At 44.7% G+C, this 20,809-nt stretch overlaps 1 protein-coding gene across 4 annotated transcripts in view; it reads left to right on the top strand.

Moving 5' to 3' along the window:
- The first annotated feature begins 216 nt into the window (after positions 1 to 216).
- LOC141091343 (17-beta-hydroxysteroid dehydrogenase type 6-like) overlaps positions 217 to 20,809 on the top strand; it is a 265,988-nt gene continuing 245,395 nt past the window's right edge. Inside the window, exon 1 of one of the 4 annotated variants that reach the window (XM_073576880.1) lies at positions 217 to 322. The gene's annotated coding sequence lies outside the window, so the exon portion shown is untranslated. Of the gene's footprint in view, positions 323 to 1,359; positions 1,420 to 1,490; positions 1,514 to 20,809 lie in introns of those variants that run through there. The other 3 variants (XM_073576881.1, XM_073576883.1, XM_073576882.1) reach the window with 3 other exon arrangements.

Below are 20,809 nucleotides of genomic sequence, written 5' to 3' on the forward strand. Positions count from 1 at the left end.
TCAACATTAAAATCAAAGGATAAATAGATGAGCAGATTTCATCTGCAATATTTTTAGCAAAGACTGAATAAGGTTAGTGATTTATCATCAGATAAAATATATAATTTATTTATCATAAGACAATGATGCCGAGGGAAATGTAAACAAGTTAATTTATGTTTGGTGTAGCAAGTAACGCTAGTGCCCTATTGAAAATGTTTAGTAGAAGAAAGGGAGGATTCGCTCATCACTTGATTACCTTGAGGCAATGAGCATAAGTTCTAATTAAGGCAGCAATTAATCTTTTAGTCTGGAGACTTCAGGAGAAAAGGAAACTTGTAAGGTAAGGGTCTATAATCATTACTAAAACAAAAATGATCTTTTAGTCCACAATTTTTTATTTTCACAAGGGTAACAGGAGAAATTGTTTTCAAACATTTTTATTGGATTTTAGTAAATAACAAGGGTTGGGAAAAGGGGAGGGAAAGAAAGGGAAAAGGGTGGGAAAGAGGATTAAGGGAATAAAAAGTAGAGAACTCAAGTCTTTTTAACAATGCCATACAAGTACATGAATATACATAAGTAATGTATCAAAACCCATACAATGCACATATATATGAAGCCAAGTTAGCGAATTCAAACCGCACCAAGTATAATTAAGTGTTACAGAATTTAGTGTTCCAAACCTTTCATTTGTTGGAATATCTGATTAATCCATCATTAACGGTTGCAAATCTCTTTTCTATGGAACTATGCTGATGAAGTCTGTCCAAAATTTCACAAAATAATGGTGGGTCAGATTTTTTCCACCAGTAAGCAATTGTATTCTTTACTACTAGAAAGATATGTATGATAACAAATTTAACTGACGGGTCAACAAGTTCCCAGTCTAGAGACAGCAAAGCTCTTTGGGGAGTGATTTTGAAATTTTGGAAAAAGGAATTGATATGCAGTGACACTCTGTTCCAAAGATCTTTAATCTTCGGGCAGCCCCAGAACAGGTGAAAAAGGTTTCCTTGTTGACCACAGTTCCTCCAACAAAGGGGAGAATGCTCCTGGTTTATATGCGATAATCTAATAGGGGTGAAATACCACCTGGTTAGAATCTTGAAATATGATTCGTGAAGAGTCATTGAAATATTAGACTGGTTGGTATATTTGATGGCGCTATCCCATTGCCTGTCTTCTATGGCCACATTCAATTCAGACTCCCACCTCCTCATGTATGCATTTTTGGAGCTAACCACATCACCATTGAAGAAGTTACATAAATTTTTTAAACTCCAAATATTTTTGTTATTAGCATTGCACAGCAATAATACCAATATCTCCAGGTTAATGTTTTTGATTTTTTTAAGTTTCTGAATGTACTCCTTTAGGATTAAAAAGGGCACTAATTCGGAAGATGGCAAGTTATATTTAGATTTAACATTACTGAAGGTGAGAAATTCGTCTCCCTCGTAGAGGCTTCCAACTCTTTTAATATCTGAACTAAGCCAAGACTCCGACAGACGAATGTTGTATACAGAGACAAGTAGGTGTAAAGGGAATTTCCTGAATTGGACCCGATTGTTGAACATTTTTGAAGGCTTTAAGAATATTCTCCATGCAAGTATGATTGGCTTAAAAATTGGGTGGGATGAGATCAGCCTCGGGTAATGGAATATAAAATTAAAGAAATGCTCTTTTGCTGATACATGTCTACCCACATCATCTTCCAAGTCAGTCCAGGCAGGTCGAATCTTGTCACAAAACCAGAACCAGCTTTGTTTGATTAAGAGCGCCTGATAATATGCATGTATATTTGGCAAACCTGAGCCTCCATTACGTTTGTTTTTGTTTTTAACAGGAGAAATTGGACCCTAAAAGTTGTTGTCCAATTTGTCCTGAATACGCTGGTACCCCATATGTTGAAGAAAACTACTGTTTGGGCACACGATGGGGCTTGGAAGGGAAGTAGTGACGTTTTGGAATGCAGACTTTGATGGAATGCCGTCATATTGCGTTTGCAGAGCCCCTGATGTGCCTAAACAGTAGAAACCCACCAAAAGTGACCCGATTTTGAAAACTAGAACACCCATGGAAATTATCTAGATGTGTGGTGAGCACTTTGAACCCCCAAGGGCTTCACAGAAGTTTATAACTTAGAGCCATGAAAATAAAAAAATCATTTTTTTCCACAAAAATAATCTTTTTACCCCAAAATTTGTATTTTCCCAAGGGTAACTGTAGAAATTAAAGCTACAAAGTTGTTGTGCAATTTGTCCTGAGTACGCCAATACCCCATATCGGGGATAAACCACTGTTTGGGCACACAGCAGAGCTTGGAAGGGAAGGAGCACTGTTTGACTTTTTCAATGCAGAATTGGCTGGAATTGAGATCAGACACCATGTTGCATTTGGAGAGCCCCTGATGTGCCTAAACAGTGGAAACCCCAAATACTAATTCCAGCCGTAACCCCAATAAACCCCTAACCCTAATCCCAATCCTAACCATAACCCTAACCACAACCCTAACACCGACACACCCCTAACCCTAATACAACTATAACCCTAACCATAACCCAAACCCCAAAACACCCCTAACTTTAATCTCAACCCTAACCATAACACTAACCCCCAAAATAACCCTAACACACCCCTACCGCTAATCCCAACCCTAACCTTAGCCCCAACTCTAACCCTAATTTTAGCCTCAATCCTAACCCAAACTTTAGCGCCAACTCTAACCCTAACTTTAGCCTAACACTAGCCCTAGCTTTAGCCTAGCCCTAACCTTAACTTTAGCCTAACACTAACCATAACTTTAGCCTAACAATAACCCTAACTTTAGCCTAACCCTAACACTAACATTAGCCTAACCCTAACCCTAACTTTAGCCTAACAATAACCCTAACTTTAGTCTAACAATAACCCTAACTTTAGCCTAACAGTAATCCTAACCCTAACAGTAACCCTAGCCCTAAGTAGAACTAAGTCAAGGTCTAACTTGCACTCAAAATTGTAAGTATGGTGCTTAGAGGAAATATAATAAAGTCAATATTACGAAGACACCTCTAGCACTCAAAAAAATAGGAGAAGAATGTACATGATATAACTCCAAAAAATGGTTTATTTATTTCATTTCATCATTTCTCATCATTTCATTGCAAACTGGGAATTCACAGCCAATATATGAAAATGTGTCAGCAGAACATGTTGTCCCAACGTTTTGGCCTATTTGGCCTTTATCAAGTGTTAATTCTAATAAACAAAACAGGAGAGAATCACAAAATAAGAAAAATACACAGCTCAATTCATCATAATCGTAGCATGACTAATTATACAGACACATATAAAGGAAGATATATCTCAATCACAAAAACCTTTGTCTTGTAGAAACCCTTTTTGTTTACTATATAGTCAAAAACAAAGGACATCATGTATATACATATATACATACATATATGTCTCATAAAAAAGCAAAAAAGAAAAGAAAAAGGAAAAAAAAGGGAAAAAAAGGGAAAAGAAACTGTAGCTGCCATGATAGGGAAAAATGCTAAGGTCTAAGGACCCCTGTCACTACCATAAGGAAACATAATCTGTTGTCCACATTTGCAAAGATAAGCAGCCCATAAATGTAGAAATGCCCCCTACTAGAGAGCAGATCTGAGACAAGGGGACGGGAAATGATATAAAGAAGAGTTAAAATAAGCAAAAACATCAGCAAAGAAAGAGGAATAGTAGGTAAGTATATGTAAGGCCGGTTTCACATTTGCCTTAAAGGCCGCAGCGTCGGCCTGCGCACGGCCACCGCTAAGTCCCGCCCCCTGCTGTGCTTTTGCCGGTAGCTCCGCCTCCGGGCACATGACGCTGCAAGCATCATGCGTCCCCTATCTTTATCACTGAGGACGCAGGCCGTGCGCAGTATGCGTTTGGCGGCACCTGTGTCCTTTTGACGGTGCGCCGAGCGCAACCAAATTGCAACAGGTTGCATTTGGCACTGGTCGGCGCACCGTCAAAAGGACACAGGCGCCGCCAAAACGCATACTGCGCACGGCCTGCGTCCTCAGTGATAAAGATAGGGAACGCATGACGCATGCAGCGTCATGCGCCCGGAGGCGGAGCTACCGGCGGAGGCATGGCAGGGGCGGGGCTTAGCGGCGGCCGTGCGCAGGCCGACACTGCGGCCTTTAACGTAAATGTGAAACCGGCCTTATAAAGTTAATAATTACCTGCAACCGTGGAGAGCAGTGTGCATGGTGTATCCCAGAAGAGCGCTACCTCAATAGTGCAACCAGGACCTTTTATAGTGAAGTAACGTCAGATCACGTGAATGGCATCGGGCATTTGTAGCTGAAGGCAAAGGCAAGAGAAGTGAGTGCGTATGCGAATATAGCTCGTGCTATTCCATGAGTGTAGTCGGAACAAGTCGATTCTGACGGTCTTCACATGCATAAGAAAGTGCATCTACAAGCAGTGTGAGCCAGTGTGCGCGCCACAGTAGGTGACAGCAGGTTCGCAGGATGCAGTGACGAGATGCGAGACTGGTTGAATTTTCAAAAGCAAACTTTTTCTAATTTAAAGCCGCTAGGGCTATACTAAGCAACCAAAAAGGGGTAACAACAGTTGTCCTCGCAGGGACTCAGTACAACCAAACACTATTTGAAAAGAACACGACTAACCCGGCCGAGTCCGGTTACTATGGGGCCACGGTATGGCCGTCTACGGGTCCTTATACTCTATAATGTCACTTATCAGTCCTGACGTCCCTCGGCGTCTCTGTGGAAGCTGCGTTGTTGATGAAGCTGCTTTGGAGTCTTTGATGAGGCTGCTGTGGCGTCTTTGATGATGCTGCCTTGGCGTAGCAGCCGCTGGGCCCAGCTGCTGAAGATTTGGAATAGTCTTCGGGCGCCCCAGCGCCCAGGAGGAGTTGGGGCACAACAGGCCCTAATGGAGTCCTGAGATGGAGTAACCCCCTGTTGTACCAGCGGGGTTGCGGTTTTTAGCGAGTTCAATGGGACTCCTGTCCCCAAGCAGGGTTGTGTCGCAGTGCTCAAGAGTGGCGGTTTACTGGCTGCGCGCACAGCCTGGGGCTGTGTGCAGAGTGTCTCTGTTGACGAGGAACAGGCCCCAACTGCCGACTGCAGCGGGGTGAAGGTGGCTGTGTGGGGTGATAGACAGGCCGCAACCATGGGCTGACGTGAACCGGCAGCATCCGCGGGTGGCAGCGGGCAGGCCGCAACCGCGGGCTGAAGGCGAATGGCAGCAGCCGGGAGAAGGAGCGGACAGGCCGCGGAGGGCTCGAGCTCAGCGGTAACGGCCAAGGATGACCGGGGCAGATCGTAACCCAGGATTGGGGTGAAGAGACAGTCCCCTGTCGGTAAGCTCGGCATCTCTTTCCTGAAGGCCACTGCGTATCTACCCTCTGCTGCTGTTCTCTTCTCTGAACTGTCAGTGTCCTTCCCGCTCTCTCACGCCTCCTCCGTCTCTTGCTCCGTGTCTGATGTATCACCAATTGCCTCCTCTGCACACTCCCTGCCACTTTTATACTCGCCCCTCCCCTTGCTGTCCTGTCACTCTCAACAGTCCACTCTCCTCCTCTGTCCCCTGGGTACTGTTTCCTTAGGAACTCAGATGGCAGTCCCCTTGGTTCCGGCCCGGACACTCTGTGGGGGTCCTCCTCCCTACATTCTCCCATCCTGTAAGCTCGGCAGTCCTCGGGAGAGGGCCTCAGTATACTTGGGCTGATCTGCGGAGGTGTCAGTTTTCGCTGCCATATGAACTGGTCCTGTTCGTATCGTACGGGGGGTTTGCCGGCTGTCGACCGCTCGGAGCGTCTTAGTACGACGGGGTGGATTCTTCTGGGGTGGTGGCCGGTGGTGGGCTAGCTGGTTTGGGTGGGCTAATTGTGTCAGTTAGTTTGTCATTGAGTAGAGAGCCCCTGTGGGGAAGTCTTCTTCATAGTCTGAATCCCAGAACACGGGCATTGGTTCAGAGGCCTGAGGAGCAGGTTCAGGTTGTTTCGGATTGGTGGAAATACAGGGGCATAGCATATTCTGATGCACTATGCGGGTAGGCAGCGTTTCATCTTTCTCGGGTTGTATTTCGTACACAGGTTCTTCAGGGTTTATACGGCGTAGGACCCGATAAGGACCCTCTTCCCAGCGTGGCTCTAATTTGTTCTGGGACGTTGGTCTAGTACGAGTACTCGGTCTCCGCTTTGGAGGTTGGGAGGCAGAGATGAACTCTTTCCTGGGTGTTCTAAATCTTGAAGTTAGGTATTGTCACGTGTACCCGTCCTGTGTGACGCGACCAGCAGGCCGGTAACTAGAACAACAAGACGCGGCATGTGATACTGTCCTGTGTGACACGGCTCGCAGGCCGGTAACTAAAACAACAAGACAAGGGGTAGGGAAACAGTTACAATGGTGGGCCCTGCGATAGGGAAAGGGGACGTGGAGACCTCCTGCACTTCCCTGAGTCAGTGTCCCTAGTGCTCCTAACGTTCCCTATGCCGGTTCTGCACAGGGCGCCGATCAGGAACCTGTCGCCCTAGCACACCCTACACCTATCCCTTGCTAGGGAGCTGGGTGGCGCAGGCACTGGCCCCACCGCTGTACTAATACACACAAAGGAAAACACACAAATGGGGAACCACCACTTAGCTTTACTCTGTTGCACTTGCTCCTGGCAACAGAGTCCACCACCAGCATGCAGCTCTCCTCCTGAATCACTGTCACCAAGTTCTGTCAGAGCTACAAGGAAATCCCCTATGATTCCTTCCGCACCAGGGCTAAGACAGACCTGCAAGGAACGCTCTCCAGCTCCTTCCTCCACCATGGATGGTTGAAATGAACACTATCACCAACCCTGATTGCAACACCTGTGACTCTTTTAAAGCAGAGCCAGCAATCACACCTGCATTATAATCATGTGCACTTAACTAAAGAAACTAGAGTGCAATGACGCTCACCACCACCGGGGGCAAACTTAGAACAAACGACACCAAAGTGCAATAATCCTAATGGCCACCAGGGGCAAAAACCAACCTTAAGCACAGCTTAAGAAAAAAAAGGTTACCTATGCTTTTATCAGTCCTGATCCAGCATGGATCATGACAGGTAAGTGCGATTCGATGAAGAGTTTGCAGCCTGTGCCGGTGATTTCGGACCCATGATGATACCCCAGTCCAGGGCTGAGGTTCTTCTGGGTCCAACTCTACCACTGTGATCCCCTTGCCCTCGAGTCCAAATGACAGGGAATAAGGGGTATAGCCGGTAACTTGATGTACTCGTTTGTTATAGACCCATACTAGTTCAGGGACATATTCGGGCCAACGGGCCTTCTTGTCACTCTCCAGAGTACGCAACACTTGGATTAATGTCCGATTAAATCGCTTGCAGGCCCTGTTTCCCTGCGGGTGGTATGGCGTGGTCTTGGATTTGTCAATACCGTAGAGATGGTGTAGTTCCTCCATTATTTTTCCCAAAAAACAAGCTCCTTGAGCGGAATGTATCTGTTGAGGGCAGCCGTAAACTTGTATAAAGTTTCTACAAATTGCCGCGGCGGCCAACTCCGCGGTCTGCTCTCGAGTGGGGGTGACCACAGCGAACTTAGTGAAATGGTCTACCATGACGAGGCAGTGTTCATACCCCTGGAATGCGGGACGAATGGTCAGGTAATCCACAGTCAGAAGCTCGAGGGGCGCTGAGGTCACAATTGTTTGTACTGGGGCTCGCTGTGCGGGCGGTTTAGCTAATTCGCATAGGCGACTGGTACGGCAAGTCTCGTCCACAACAGCATGCACGCGTGGATGGTAAATTTTCTGTTGTAACCATTGCAAGGTCTTTTGAGCTCCAAAGTGAGCCCCTTTTTCGTGGCCTTCTCGAGCCAGTTCGTTAAGTTGGGCTCCTGGCGTAACTACCTGCAAAGTCGTCATAGATGTTGTTCGTGATGTCATTTTACGATACAATAGTCCCTTTCGGATAACCAGCCTCTCCCATTGTCATAACATCAGCGACATGTCCTGAGTCAAAGTCTGTCTTTGGGAGTCAGTGGGCAATTTGCCAGCAATTACCCATTTCCGGAGAAGCCCGATTGCTTCGTCTTCTTGCTGCTGTAGGATCCACTTATCGCGGGATTGTTCCAGCACGCCCCTTAGGTCTCCGTGGGAGGTACTTCCTGGGTGGCAGCTGTAAGCATGGCAGCGGTGAGGGCAAATGGTATCTCTTCCCCTTCTAGTTCGTCTCGACCCTTCCCTGGGGTTGTATTTCGAATCCTGGAGAGAGCATCAGCGTATACATTCTCGGCCCCTCTTTTATAGATAATTTTTTAGTTGAATTTCACCATCCGGGCCACCCATCTTTATTCCAGAGCTCCCAGTTTGGCGTTTTCCAAATGGGCCAGCGGGTTATTGTCGGTCCGCACCACTACCTCGGAGCCCGCCAGGTACTCTGCGAACCGCTCCGTCATGGCCCACACTACTGCGAGGAGCTCGAGCTTAAAGGAGCTGTAATTGTCAGGGTTGCGCTCAGAATCATGGAGTGAGCGGCTTCCATACGCGATCACTCTCTCCTGGCCATCTTGAACTTGTGACAACACAGCCCCCAGCCCATGAAGACTCCCGTCAGTGTGCAGGATGAACGGTAGCGAGAAATCCGCATAAGCCAACATCGGAGCATCCGAAAGCACAGCCTTAAGGTCTTGGAAGGCCTCTTCTTGAGGTTGTCGCCACTGGATTTTTCGTCCATTTGCCCCAGCGGGAGCCCCCTTCAGCAGGTCGTGCAGGGCTCGAGCCCGGCATGCAAAATTCTTTACGAATCGACGGTAATATCCGGCCTACCCCAGAAAGGCCCGCACGTCTTTTATCGACTCGGGGGCAGGCCATCCCTGAATGACAGCAACCTTTTCCTGGGACGGCCTTACACCCTCCGCCGAGATGAAATGGCCCAGATATTCAATCTGGGTGTGAAATAGGTGGCATTTTTGGGGTTTTACCTTCAACCCGTACTTTTGCAGCCGGCTGAGTACCTGCCCCAACCGCTTCAGGTGGTCCTCAAATGTGGCAGCATAAATGATGATATCGTCCAGGTATATCAACATGGCCTCAAAATTAAGATCTCCCAGACACCGCTCCATCAACCGCTGAAAGGTCCCCGGGGCGTTGGCCAGTCCAAACCGCATTCGATTGAACTCAAATAGTCCCATAGGAAGTATGAACGCCGTCTTAGCCCTGTCTTCTTCTGACATGGGCACCTGCCAGTACCCACTGGCCAGGTCCAAAGTAGAAAAGTATGTCGCCTTCCCCAAGGCGGACAAGGATTCTTCTATTTGGGGCAGTGGGTACAAGTCTTTGATGGTGCAAGCATTCAGCTTTCGATAGTCCACGCAGAATCATAAGGTGCCATCCTTTTTGCGGACCAACACAATGGGAGCTGCCCAGGGGCTTTGGCTTTCTTGAATCACTCCCTTTCGTAGCATTTGGGCCAGCAAAGTTTTCACCTCTTGGTAGAGTTGTGGAGGAATCTGTCGATATCGTTCACGGATGGGGGCTGCTCCTGCCGTGGGAATTCCATGGGTGATGGCGGTGGTACATTCAAAATCTTCCTCATGACTAGCAAATACCTCGTGGTACTGTCCGAGCAGTGTTTTTATCTGAGAGAGATGGGCCGCAGTTAGTCCAGAGAGTTCGGCCCGCATTTGTTCCAGGATGTCTCGACCCTTTTCCTGAGTTGAAATTTCGGTAGCCTGCAGAGTCCGGATAGTTACTTCCCAAGGGTCCTCGGACTGCACTCTCAATCGAAACGCAGGGGCCGGTAGCACTTCTTCAAAAGGCCTTACCAGCTTGGCCAGTTCTGTCCGGGTCTTCAGGATGATGTCTTGAAGGTTGATGCAGTGCACCAGGACAGTCCCCTTCTGCACTGCGGTCAGGGAGTGAGCCACCAGTATGCCAGGGGGTAAGCACTCCGAGTAGCATGGCTCCACCTGCTTCTCCATGCCTTCCAATGGTATCAGGGCTCGGATGGATAGGGCCACCACTGTCCAGGGGGCAGTACAAGCAGGGGAGCCACTGGCACGATGACTTTGCCAAGGGCCTCGCCCTCCTGGCAGTCCTGGAGGACTTGTGCTTCCCGCACCAACTGGTGGAATACATGTCCTTGGGCCATGCGGGAACCCCACTGTTTCAAGGTCTCATGTGTGGGATCATTGAGGAGTAGGTTGCCAAACTCCCGCAGTATGTTCATGCCCAAAATGACAAAATGACTGGGTGCTGTTTATCAGTTTCTCTGTGGGTCAGAACAACTGCTCTGCGGCCGAGGAATTTACCGCACAGCGTCACTTGTACCCACACCACCCTGGCAACAGGGTCCGATAGTTGATTGGCGGCCACAAGTCTGATCATGGGTCCCCACTGGGGTCTCACTGCTTCAGGAAAATTTTGCCGGAAATAAGTTGCAGGCATAGTTGTCACTTGTGACCCTGTGTCCACTAGGCAACGGACTGCCCGACCCTCTACTTCTGCCCATACCACCAGACATTTTGCGACCAAATCTTCGGGACTTCCACCATCCCTAATCATGGGTTCTGGCTCCTAGCGGCGTCCCTCCAGCCCGGAGCCCGCTAGTTTTAATGGCCGCAGAGGTGGGTATCACCCACGCCGCGGACACTCTCGGGCGAACTGGTCCGGCTCCCCTCACTCATAGCACCAGGTCTGTGCAGACCGACCGCCCCGGGGGGAGCGGGGTCCCCAAGGACCAGGGTTAACACTAGGCCGTCCAGTCCCGGACTCCATCCTTCTTTTCACTTCAGCCAACTCGCCCTGGATGTTCTTCAACTCCTGTTTCATTTCCTCTACCCATTGAGGCTCCACATGTGTGATCAGGGAAGCCTCCATGCTCCGGACCTTCCCCACGGAGACCGCCATTCCCTGCTCTTGCTCCCGAACATGTGCTTGACTTCCCACCTCGGAAAAGTCTATATGTAGATTCATTCTAATCTGTTCCCGTAATGCCTGCTTTACTAACGGTTCCCGCAGTCCAGTCACCGACAAGTCACGTAGTGTAATGTCAACAGGTCCTACCCCTACGCCGTCCTTTCTTTCGATGGCCGTGTGTAACACTTGGAGGACATTCATATACTGGGTGATGGTCTCCCCCTCCCCCTGCATCCGACTGAACAACTGGGTTCTTAACTCTCCCAAGTTGGTTGGGTCCCCATGGGTCTGTTCTAAAATCTGCAAAACCTTATCAGAGGTGTTGCGGTGTCCCGAGAGTTTTAACATCACTGAATTCCGAGCCTCCCCGTCTAATGCCATGAGAGCTACTTCTGCTTCCAGGTCAGGAGTCATCGGGTGCATTCGAAAGAGCCCCCGCATTCGCTCTGTCCAGCTCCATTGCATGGTATTGGAGCCGGAATATCTAGGCAGGTTGCTCAGCATAGCCCCCAACGAAATGCTGGAATGAGGGCCCTCGTCAGCTGTTGAGTTCACGGCCCTGCCCTGGTCTGGGGCATCGTTGTCCGCGCTCGGAGACTGAATCCTGACGACTACGCCAAATGTAGGTAAAAGCAGGTTCACCGAATGCAGTGACGAAACGCGAGACTGGTTGAATTTTGAAAACAAAATTTTCATAATTTAAAGCCGCTAGGGTTATACCAAGCAACCAAAAAGGGGTAACAACTAGGGATGGGCGAATCTACTCGTTAGGACTCGTTACTCTGCGAGTAGTAGGGGACTCGCAGGAGTCGGTACTCTGCGAGTTTCCAAGCGATTACTTGCACAGTAACGAGTCCAATGCAAATGAATGGCAATCCTAGTTTTTGCAGAGAAACTAGGATTGCTTGTATTAAACTGTGAAAAAACTAGCTAGGAGTTCTCTCTCTCTGTTTTGCAGCGATTCCTGTGCTGGGGGATTCCTGTGCTGGGGAGGAGGAGAATGGGGATGCGAGTTTTGCAGCGATTCCTGTGCTGGAGGGGAGAGAGAGAGAGAACTCCTAGCTAGTTTTGTGTGTCCTAGCTGGACACAAATTCGCTAAGAAACTAGGATTGCTTGTATTAAACTGTGAAAAAACTAGCTAGGAGTTCGTTCTCTCTCTCTCTCTCCTCGCATCCCCATTCTCCTCCTCCCCAGCACAGGAATCGCTGCAAAACAGAGAGAGAGAACTCCTAGCTAGTTTTTTAACAGTTTAATACAAGCAATCCTAGTTTCTTAGCGATTTTGTGTCCAGCTGCTGACACAAAATCGCTAAGAAACTCTGCAAAAAAAAAAATCTGCATCCCCATTCTCCTCCTCCCCAGCACAGGAATCGCTGCAAAACTCGCATCCCCATTCATTAACATTGGACTCGCTAGACTTGCAACGAATAGCGAGTTTCCAAGTCGGAATCGTTACAGCCTAGCGATTCCGAATATTTCAGGATTCGCCCATCCCTAGTAACAACAGTTGTCCTCACAGGGACTCAGTACAACCAAACACTATTTGAAAAGAACACGACTAACCCGGCCGAGGCGGGTTACTATGGGGCCACGGTATGGCCGTCTACAGGTCCTTATCTAATATATAAAGCTCAAAGTGTGTATGTATGTGTGTATGTATGTGTGTATGTGTGTACGAGCATGTGTATGTCCGGGATAAGCATCCGCACCGTCGCAGCTACAGCCACAAAATTTGGCACAGTCACACGTCTGGACCCCATCCTAAGCTATGTTGTGAGGCGAAATTTTAACCCCGCGCATTCCAATTCACCAAACAATTTTGCCCCTATCTACATACTGGGGGAAAAAGTGTGTGCGTGTCAAGCACCGCCCCTCATTGTGATGTCATAATGCCCCTATTTGCATACTGGGGAAGCAGTGTGTGCGTATCAAGCCCCGCCCCTCATTATGATGTCACAACGGTTGCCATGGCGACACTGATGTCATCATAGGTCGCAAGCCCCGCCGCCACTCATTATGATGTCATAATGATTGACTATGGGATGGAGGATGTGTGATGGGTATATGGGCACTGGACTATGGGATGGAGGATATGTATGACGGGTATATGGGCACGGGACTATGGGATGGCGGATATGTATATGGGCATGGGACTATGGGATGAAGGATGTGTGATGGGTATATGGGCAATTGACTATGGGATGGAGGATATGTTTGACGGCTATATGGGCACGGGACTATGGGATGGCAGATATGTATATGGGCACGGGACTATGGGATGGAGGATGTGTGATGGGTATATGGGCATTGGACTATGGGATGGAGGATATGTATGATGGGTATATGGGCACGGGACTATGAGATGGCGGATATGTATGATGGGTATATGGGCACAGGACTATGGGATGGAGGATATGTATGATGGGTATATGGGCATGGGACTATGAGATGAAGGATGTGTGATGGGTGTATGGGCACTCGACTATGGGATGGCGAATATGTATGATGGGTATATGGGCATGGGACTATGGGATGGAGAATATGTATGATGGGTATATGGGCATGGGACTATGGGATGGAGAATATGTATGATGGGTATATGGGCATGGGACTATGGGATGGAGGATGTGTGATGGTATATGGGCACTGGACTATGGGATGGAGGATATGTATGATGGGTATATGGGCACGGGCCTATGGGATGACGGATATGTATGATGGGTATATGGGCACTCGACTATGGGATGGCGAATATGTATGATGGGTGTATGGGCATGGGACTATGGGATGGAGGATGTGTGATGGGTATATGGGCATGGGACTATGGGATGGAGGATGTGTGATGGGTATATGGGCACGGGACTATGGGATGGAGGATAATTATAATTTGCTACAACTAACCACAGTTCGTTACTATGCCCGGGCAGCGCCGGGCTCTTCAGCTAGTACTCTATAATGTCACTTATCCATCCTGATGTCCCTCGGTGCCTCTGTGGAAGCTGCGTTGTTGATGAAGCTGCTTTGGCGTCTTTGATGAGGCTGCTGTGGCGTCTTTGATGAGGCTGCCTTGGCGAACCAGCTGCTGGGCCCAGCTGCTGAAGATTTGGAATAGTCTTCGGGCGCCCCAGTGCCCAGGAGGAGTTCGGGCACAACAGGCTCTGATGGAGTCCTGAGATGGAGTAACCCCCTGTTGTAACAGCGGGGTTGCGCTTTTTAGCGAGTTCAATGGGACTCCTGTCCCCAAGCAGGGTTGTGTCGCAGTGCTCAAGAGTGGCGGTTTACTGGCTGCGTGCACAGCCTGGGGCTGTGTGCAGAGTGTCTCTGTTGACGAGGAACAGGCCCCAACTGCCGACTGCAGCGGGGTGAAGGCGGCTGTGTGCGGTGATAGACAGGCCGCAACCATGGGCTGACGTGAACCGGCAGCATCCGCGGGTGGCAGTGGGCAGGTCGCAACCGCGGGCTGAAGGGGAATGGCAGCAGCCGGGAGAGGGAGCGGACAGCCTGCGGAGGGCTCGAGCTCAGCGGTAACGGCCGAGGATTACCGGGGGCAGATCGTAACCCAGGATTGGGGTGAAGAGACAGTCCCCTGTCGGTAAGCTCGGTGCCTCTTTCCTGAGGGCCACTGCGTGTCTACCCTCTGCTGCTGGTCTCTTCTCTGAACTGTCAGTGTCGTTCCCGCTCTCTCACACCTCCTCCGTCTCCTGTTCCGTGTCTGATGTATCACCAACTGCGCGCTCCCTGCCCCTTTTATACTCGCCCCTCCCCTTGCTGTCCTGTCGCTCTCAATAGTCCACTCTCCTCCTCTGTCCCCCGGGTACTGTTTCCTTAGGAACTCAGATGGTGGTCCCCATGGTTGCGGCGTGGACACTCTGTGGGGGTCCTCCTCCCTACACCACAACACACAAAGAGGCTCAAAAGATGTGAGTCATGCATTCATTAGTGAAGGAAAAAAAAGGGGGGAGTTGAATAAAGAGGATCAAGGAAAGGAAAAGCAAAAAGAGGGCAAGAAGGAAAGCAAAAGGACAAAGGAAGAAAAGAAAAAAAGGGAAGAAAAGAGATGAAAAAAGGGGGGATCAAGGGAGGGAAAAAAGGAGCATAGCCCTGTTCCCTATGTAATCTACAAAAAAGAAGAACAATATTGGCGTCAATATAAACATGCATATAGAAAAAAGGCAAAGTCAATATGAATACAAAGAAAATGGAATATATAGAATGTCAAAAGGTAACCTCGTATTCTCTATTCATCCCCCATGGTTCCAGTGTCTGTAAAGTAAATATTCAGTACGCCTCCCTTAATTTTAATTTTTGATCCTATCACCACCTCTCCTGAGAGGAGGAATACAATCAATTATCTGATATTTCAGTTTTGAAATATTATGACCAGCAGCTAAAAAATGTGCAGGAATAGGCAATAATGACCTTTTACAGCGGATAGTAGACTTGTGCTGTGATATACAGTCCCGGATATGTTGGGTTGTCTCACCAACAAAACCCATTCTCTGCGTGATTAAAGTTCTAATCCTATCCGAAGATTTATCCGACCCAATGTCAGCCCTGATAAGCTGGTTCTTAAGATTAGGAGGTCTCTTATAACATGTAACAGGTAAATGTTGGAACTCCAGTGCGTCTGGGTAAGATTTGCTCAGCACATGCCAATGCCTAAAAATGCTATCCCTAATGATGCATGTAAAGGGATGATATGGGGTAATGAAAGGCACTCTCAGTTTATTATCACTCCTGGTTAAAGGGACTGCCGGATTCACAGTGAAATCAGGGCGTGAAAGTTGAGGGGGATAGCCTCTCTGTAAAAATTTAAGAGACATCTCATCATGTCTAATCTCTCTCTTGGAAGTATTGGACACAATAAATCAGGATACAAATCCAGCTCACCAGACATAGCATTCCAACATCGGAGCACGAGACCGCTGTGTCAAAGCGCACAATCCAAGGCAATGAGAAAAAACTTTGTCCAGCTCCACGATGTAGTGAAAAATATTCTTTATTCACTCAATAGAAATGAGGTTTAAAAGCCAGCATGAGTTACAAGGCATGCGATCGATCTACGCGTTTCGAGTGGCTAGGCACTCTTAATCATGATACGCAGTTTTGTCCATGGGTAGATCTTATATACTCTATCTGGTCTACACACCGGTTTAAATAATTAATTAAAACAAATATAAAACAAATAGAGAGAAAATTAACAATCACAATTAAATATAACAATTTGATTCATTAAGATACAATATTATCGCCTTCAGTAGTATTTTATCTTTTTTTTATTTCTTAATTTTTGTTCACTATTCTCTTGTTATTATCCATGAAAAAATGAAGCAAACTTCTGAAATAGAAGAGAAACATAACAGATCTCAATGTTGCAGCCATTCACAACAGTAAAATTCACATAGATACAATTTTTTCAAGATGCATGCGGTTTTCAATTACATGTCAAATTTTTATTTCTTTTTTGTGCATTGTTAATTTTAGCACAACAAACCATTTTTTTAGTATACAAAGAAAAAAAAAAAAAAAAGGATCAAGATTTGAAAGATTTTTTCAGGGACTATTTCAGTTAGCGCACCAAAGTAAGGTAAGTGCTGGCATTATAAAAGACTTTCTTATTTGGCTATGAAGCTAGACAGAATAAAGCTGCCAAACTGTTTGCTGGGTTTACCGCTGAATCTGCACATGTTTCAGCAAGCTCGAATGTGGAGCTAGAGGATTTGTTAGCACTTATGCTAAAGGAAAATCGGATATGGTGGAATGTGAGTTCGTTAAGAAATTATAGAGATAAAAACATTATTCCAAGAGGACTTAGAGTTAAAAAAGTCCCTAGTACAGTGTACTCAGATGGGTTTGTACAAGAATGGAATAATATATTATCGGACTGCTCCTTGAAATTGATTTCCCTAATCATAAGAAATGAAGAAATTCTTTTGCAAGATTTACAAAAACAAATTGACATCTTGAAATCAAATGTGCAAGATAAATTATCGAAAGAAGTTTATGAGGAATTTTTGCATAATACTACTATCAAGATTAACAAAACTGAGGAAAAGATTATGGATACTAAAAAACGAAAACTGGAGCGTGATTTATCTGATTATTCCAAAGAGCAGGTGTACGAATGGGGGAGATGGGAAACTGCTAACAAGTCTCCCAGGTCTATACTACGAAGACCTAAACGACACACCAGTGCTAATCAAACTCTCCGACAAGTGACTTTCAGTTCATCTGATGCTGAAACTTCGAATGGAGCTACATCAGACTCTGACATGGATGTGATGAGGCAGTCAAAAAACTCATATTACAACAGATCCAGAAAAAAAGAAGGAGAAAGGGAAGGAAGCATAGGAACATCAAGAATAACGCAAAGATATCAGCTGAGGAATCCACGTTAGGTGACTTTGATGTTATTAATTTTTCATCATTGAATCTAACTGCTGATCAACGTGAGTTACTTTCATCTGGACTTTCTTTTGTTCCTAGTTGTAATTTTAATCTTTTCTCCACAATATGTGATGTTAATAGATTTATTAGGAATATTACTTTGAAATTGCATTTTGAAGATAACCCTGATATTATTGTGGAAAATGATGTGAATTTTGAAAATACTTATAGTAATTGTTCTTTTCCAGAACAAATGTCTATTATCAATTTGCAGGCTTTACAAAATGAAAGCGTGCCAAATGTTGATATTGCTGCTTCTTTAGCAAAAGGCATGAGTATTCCTAATCCAAACTATTATCCGGTTAAAGCAAGGAGACCTGTGATGGATAGGTTTCAAAGTGCTGCTGAAAATGATCTTAGACTATTATCTGAAAAAACGCATGGTGTGAATTGTGCCTGCAGTAACTTGAGGCCGTCCCTGAAAAAAGCACTGTTAGAACTGAAGGCAAATGAAAATATTATAATAAAGAATTCAGATAAGGGTGGATCGATTGTCCTTATGAATAGGGATGATTATGTGAACTGGGTTGAAAATATGCTTAATGACCCCATGATTTACAAACGTATTTTAGAGAATCCTTCTCTTAATATCAAAGAGCGCATTTTTCAGATTATTGATGAAGGTTTTTGTATGGGTTTTATTACTATGAGAGAGAGGGATTATCTAAAGGTGTTAAATCCAGTTACACCAACGCTTTATGCGTTACCAAAAACCCATAAAAAAAGCTTTCCTCCACCCATGAGACCGATTTTATCAGGGATAGGATCTGTGAGTGAGAAACTAGGGGAATGGTTAGATCTGCTTCTACAACCCTTGGTTCAGAGGGTCCCTGGTTTTATTAGAGACAGTACAGAAGTATTAAACTCCATGGATGGTTTAATCTGGAATTCCAAATTCTCATGGATAACTACTGATGTTGTTTCTCTCTACACATCGATTCCACACACAGTAGCAATTAACGCATTAAAATTTCATCTACAAAAATATAGTAATTTCTCATGTAACTTCCAAGATTTCATCTTGGATGTCACTTTTTGTTGATTTCCAACAATTATTTTATATTCAATGAGAATTACTATATACAAGTAAATGGCGTATCCATGGGAGCTAAATATTCCCCTTCCCTAGCAAATCTCGTTATGAGTTGGTGGGAAGAAATGTATATCTACAATCTTGATAATCCTTACACTGATTGTATACAGTTTTACGGTAGATACATTGATGATATTGTCATTATTTGGAAATCAGATATAATAACAGTACAGAAGTTTGATGCGTATATCAATTGCAGCTCTCTGAATCTAAGATTTCTAACACGACATGAAAAGACCACTATTGATTTTTTGGATTTAAATCTGACTGGCATACCTAACAACAAATCCGTTATTACTCGTACATATCGCAAGGAGACAGCTGGGAACACAATTCTCCATGCAAAAAGTCATCACCCCAGGCACACAATTAAGGGTATTCCTGTGGGTGAAATGACGCGTGCTAAGAGAAATTGTAGTTGTCCCTCTGATTATAAAAAAGAAGTTTCTGACATTAGACAACGTTTGGGTAGGAGAGGTTATGATCGATGGAGTCTAGACAGGGCTGAAAAGATTGTTTCAAAAAAATCTGTCCAAAAATTCTGCTAATCCTATAACAATGGTGCTACAATTTAGTAATCAGTTTTCCAATATTAAAAAAATAGTTGAGGATAACCTGGCAATTTTAAAAGAAGATCCAGATACTGAAAAAATAATAAAAAAAAGGACTAAGGATAGTTTCCAGAAAAGCACCATCCTTAAAAAATAGTTTATCACCAAGTTTTCTTTGTACTCGGCAAGAACATACGGGCAATTGGTTGAAAACGAGAGGTTTTTTTAAATGTGCTGCCAGTCAGTGCAAGATGTGTACCTATACCAAAAGGTGTGATAAATTTGGAGATTTTGATGACAGTAATCTATTTGACATCAAAGATTTCATAAACTGCAACACCAAAAATGTAGTTTATATCATGGAATGTGCTTCATGCCGACTAAAATATGTGGGTGGCACAAAACGCACGTTAAAAACTAGGATTAGAGAGCACATTCTCGATATAGAGAATGCTAATATGAATAGAAACATATCGCAGCTCTCCCGACATTTTATTGAGACTCATAGTAAAAAACTGGACTCATTAAAAGTATATGGGATTGAGAAAGTCCACAATCGGATTAGAGGTGGGGACTTAGAACCTGTGCTTAAGAATAGGGAGGCGTGGTGGATGTTCAAATTAAACACCAGTATGCCACAAGGCTTGAATAAAAGAAAAGACACCATGCTCTTTTATTAGATTAGCACTTATCAACCCTTTACTCTTTGAAATATCTATTTTATTACATTTATAATGAATCCTCATGTTCTGATTAAATATATATTGAAATTTGTGGGAATATGGTAGTTTTTTGCAAGGTTTTTCATAGGGTATTTTTTGTGCATAGAACTGTATTTTCTTGCCGTTTTTCGAATCTGCATGTTTAAAATATAAAAACTAAAATATTCGACATAATTTTGTGTTGATCAGTTACTTAGGAAATACTTCATTTATTTGGGAAAGTCTATGATAATAATCTCTCTATATATGCATTAGAACGTTTTTTTTCAGTGCATGAAGGGGAAATATAATAACCGAATGCTCCCCCACCTTTTTTTTGGGTTGCAGATATAAACTAAAAATTAAATATAACGAAAAAAAAAAAAATTTTTTAGTGCAAATTGAAGTTTTTCGTCTTTCTGTCTTGAGAAAGTTTATGATAACGACTTTTCAATAAATGTATCAGAACGGATTTTTATGATTGGTGTATGATGGGGAATAAAAGAATTAAATGTTTTTTTGGCTGTGTATATAAACAAAAAAATCATATACACTGAAAATTTCTTTAGAACAGTGCAAATTGGAGTTTTCCATCTCCTCTTTAAACGAATATATTATGGCTGTGTGCACATTTGGTGCGCTAATTGATATAGTCCCTGAAAAAATCTTTCTAATCTTGAACCTTTTTTTTTTTTTTTCTTTGTATCCATGTGTATACTAAAAAAATGGTTTGTTGTGCTAAAATTAACATTGCACAAAAAAGAAATAAAAATTTGACATGTAATTGAAAACCGCATGCGTCTTGAAAAAAATTGTATCTATGTGAATTTTACTGTTGTGAATGGTTGCAACATTGAGATCTGTTATGTTTCTCTTCTATTTCAGAAGTTTGCTTCATTTTTTCATGGATAATAACAAGAGAATAATGAATAAAAATTAAGAAATAAAAAAAAAGATACAATATTATCGCCTTCAGTAGTATTTTATCTAAATGAATCAAATTGTTATATTAAATTGTGATTGTTAGTTTTCTCTCTATTTGTTTTATATTTGTTTTAATTAATTATTTAACCGGTGTGTAGACCGGATAGAGTATATAAGATCTACCCATTGGACACAATCC

The sequence above is a fragment of the Dendrobates tinctorius genome, unplaced genomic scaffold (genome assembly GCF_039654945.1).
Source record: "Dendrobates tinctorius isolate UK_male_01 unplaced genomic scaffold, ASM3965494v1 ptg000051l, whole genome shotgun sequence".
Classification (NCBI taxonomy): Eukaryota; Metazoa; Chordata; class Amphibia; order Anura; family Dendrobatidae; genus Dendrobates; species Dendrobates tinctorius.